Below are 4,106 nucleotides of genomic sequence, written 5' to 3'. Positions count from 1 at the left end.
GTCAGTAAGTAGGGTTTCTGGAGTCACATTATTTCAATTTTTTTTTTGGGGGGGGGGGGGGTGTTTTGTTTCTTCGTTTGATATGTTGATTTAAGAATAGTCAATAAAGTTTACATCATTGTTAATTATTGAATTTGTTATTCTGAATTTCAGTTGTCGTTTTGTTATTTGTTTATTTCTGCTCCCATTTTTTAAAGTAAACAAACGTGCCTGAAAAGAGCACGCTCTTTGGGAGGCACAGAGTGGGCTCTTACTTAAATGACGGATACAGTAGAGACCATTTACGTAGGTTGTATACCACAACGACAACAGCAAAAATAAAAAAGAGCAACAGCAGCCGCAGCCGCAGCAGCAGCAGCAACATCTTACACCAGTGTAACTGTCAGCCTTTCAATGGGTGGAATGGCCTTCCTCCAGTTCGTGTTCTGTTTTTGAATATGTAGTCCATATAATTCCAAAAGGCTTAGGAAGCTTGCCTTCGTCATGTGAAAATATGCTAAGCATGTTTCGTTATCTTCAAGAATTTGGTGCAACCTTCTAAATTCTCTTGTTTTACCTCGTTCTTTGCATATGGGATGTACCCAAAATCGGCGGCGAACTTGCATATACCTCCTCTTCAACCACCACAATAAAAAATGTGTTCTTCCTTGTTAACGCCATTTCTCTAGATCTGGCGCGCAAAAAAAAAATAACGTTCGTGTGAGATTGCTGTGGACACGGGCTACCCGCTACGTTAACGTACGTACTTTGTGATGAAGCGTGAGTGCTGACGCTGTGGACCCCGGCTCTTACTCGACTCACGAAACTCTTCTGTTCTGACTCCGATGTTGATCGCCAAGAGGAATCCATGATCCAAGAAGGGGGGGGGGGGGCGATGGGTCCTGGCGGCTGCTCACTGTGAAAGTGCGCGGAGAGAACCTGAACGGATCCAAAGCGCTCCAACATTGGTTGAGGTCCTCATGCAACAGCTACTGTAGGATTCTCCTGTAAGGTTCTTTCACCATTTTGCAGTGGTCCGAGAAGGCCAGCAGGTCGTCAATGCCTTCTGAAAGATGTCTGTAGACGAGCATCCACATAGACACTCCCAGGCTGTACATATCCAGCTGTCGTCCAGTTCTTCTACTTCTTTGAACTGTCTCTTGTTTGTCCTGCCTGTCCGAAATCACTCAGAACGGCACGATCTTGATCGTCCAACAGAATATTCCTCGGTTTCACATCTTGATGGAAGATGTTGCAGTCGTGCATTGAGTCGATAGTGCCATAAAACACTACTCAATCAATCAATCAAAAGCGGCCGTGCATGTATTCCAAAGCACAGGCCACATCCAGGATATGTCTGAGAATCCGTGGTTCTTCCATAGGCTCTGACGTCATCGTGTCGTGACGTGTCCCGTTCTGGCAGTACGTGGACACCATGAAGCCATCCCGGTGATTCTTAGCAAAAGATTTCATCTTCAGGATGCCGGAGTGTCGCGGTTCACGAAGAAAGACCACTTCAGTGTCAAATGGCCTTTCCAGCCTGTTGCTTGAAAGATACTATCTTGACATTAACTTTCAAAGACGAGTAGTGTTTGACCGAAGCCAGAACAATCTCTCGTGGGCCGCCACTCCATAAACAAGGGTCTCTCACCAGGTTGAACTTGTCGAGGAAAACGTCTTGTTGATCTACGGCATCCTTGTTGCAAGTAACTCCGTTGACAGACCCCACAAATGATGTATGAATCACTGGTAGATTCGACAAACGATGTATATCCTCCAAACGTCCAGACTGAAGTGACCACATGCTGACTAACGTCCCTTATATACTCGGCTTCCAGGCTGGGGAGTCAAGTTTTCAGTCTGTGATTATGCTATTGTTGTGGTGTTTTGACAACGTCTTACAGGTTCTGGAGGTGAGAACTGAAGTCAAGGCCTGCATTTGTTTATTGGACATTTTAGGAAATAGGTCTTAATGCCATAAAAAATATTATTGGAGTTGGTGTTCATACCTGACGTTAACTAGTCTATTGTCCTATCACCTAGTGACAGCCACTGAGGTCTTGCCTCCTGGTGAAATGCTCAGACTAGGGGAGTAAACTGCGTATCTTGTAACCGCAGCGGCTTGCATCAAAGAAAGCTCAGCGTCTATTATGTACCTGGCTGGCTGGCCGTGAAGTGATTCAAGTTGACAGGCTGTGGTTACGGCATTGTTGCGGTGTTTTGAAAATGTCTCAGAGGCTCAGGAGGTGAGAACGTAAGTCTTGGCTTGTCTAGGTCCGCCTTTGTTTCTGGTTTTCTTGTTTTGTTCGTTTGTTTTTCCTTTATGAGTCCGCTTAGGCATTCTAGTTTGAAAGTGGAGAATTTCTACACATGTTTTGAATAAATAAAATGTGCGTTGTTTTTCCGTTAATGAAAGGAAAAGAGTCCTTTGTCTGAAGTTTACAATCATTATTTCGGAAGTTTGTTTTATTCGTCTGACTGAAACATATGGTGAGCTCTGCATAAGAAAGAAAGAAAGAAAGAAAAAAAGAAATTAATTAATTAATTAATTAACCTTTTTTAAATAACATATTAATTTACCGGTTTGAGAAAAAACACACCGCAAATGTCATAATAGCATACAACGTGGGCCTGGGCTCACGTTTATAATTAGTCTTTTTATAAATCTAAGAAACAGGCCTTTAGTTTTTGAAAAATATTACTGGAGTTTGGTTTTCACACCTGACCTTAACCAGTCTATTGACTGGAGACCGCCGAGGCCTTCTAGTTTGAAAGGAATTTATAAAATTATATTTAATTGAATATACTTTTTTGTCACTGAATGAATAGCAACAAGTTAGGTGTCTTAAGTTTGCAATAAGTGATTCTTAAGTTGGTTCTTTTTTTTTTGGGGGGGGGGGTGTGGTTGGGAAGGTAGGGTTGTCTGATCGAAACAAATGACACGCTCTGAGTAATAAGTAAATAGATTTTTTTAAAAACCCCAAAAACGAATGAACAAATATATGGGGACTCTCGTGGCCTAGAGGTTAAGATGTTTGCCTTTCATTCAAAGGTCCCGGGTTCGAATCCGGGTACCTTCCGAAACATTTTCTTTTCAAAAATTGTATCCTTTCACCTCCTTTCCTGCTCTCTGGCAATGTTCTGTCGTCTGCTTTCGTCTTCTCTTTCTGCCCCCACCCCCTCACCTCCTTTGCCCCCTCCTCGGGGCTCCTGACTCTTTCTGCAGTTTCTACTGCTACTCCCTGACTTCCTCCCTCTATTCCTCTGGCTGGCCTCCGTTAGGAGGGCGGCAGTCTGCCACAGGCAGACAAGTAGTAGGCAACCTCGTGCGGACTCGTCCAGACCGTGTGGTCTTACTTGAGGACCGGTCCCTTTGTATTCATAAACTGCTATCTTGAGGCCAACTGTAACGTTTAAATAAAGATGACACTCTTTTTTATACTCTGTAGTGCATTAATGCCTCGTGTAGTACCTGTGAATTACTGAAATGAAAGAGGAGCTCGGCTGAGGGTGCAATTTTTCATAAACGGTCCTTTTTTAGTGGGTGGTTTTTTTTTTTTTCTGCAATACAGGTTTTCTCTCATGAAAACAGTCTGAATAACATTGTGACTTTCAAGCAAAAACGTCTTATTCATAGCGCCCTTGGGGTTCCATGCACCTCTGTCATCCCAGTACTGTGAATGTTTGCCTTCCAGATGTCTTTTTGAATTCCTTTCGTTGTCGACAATAAAGAAGACATCATTTTTCGCTCCACTGGGAACTTCTTTTAAGCATGAAGCTGATTCGTTCCTCTGTGTTATCAATATGTCACTCAACTCCAAATGTCTACCATTTGGTAACTGTTGTCCTTTTGCATCATCACCCTCAACATACTAGCCTAATGGTGCGTGTTGATAGGGGCGTTTAACCTATACCATTTCACATTTTTACCACTACACCGACAGGGCTGCAATGAAAGAAGTTTCGCTTTTCTCAAAATATTCCGCATAGTATTCCAGGAAATACTGTACTGACTTGGAGAATAAAATAGGAGCTGTGGGTGGGAAGAAAATGATGGTGGGAGGGGGTATCTCAAGGGCTGCGCCGCGGAGTAGCTATCAACAATGTGTAATTTGATGTAGGATCAA

Source organism: Aplysia californica, unplaced genomic scaffold, assembly GCF_000002075.1.
Source record: "Aplysia californica isolate F4 #8 unplaced genomic scaffold, AplCal3.0 scaffold00334, whole genome shotgun sequence".
Classification (NCBI taxonomy): domain Eukaryota; kingdom Metazoa; phylum Mollusca; class Gastropoda; order Aplysiida; family Aplysiidae; genus Aplysia; species Aplysia californica.
The sequence above is the reverse complement of the archived record's forward strand: the minus strand, read 5'-3'. Positions refer to the sequence as shown.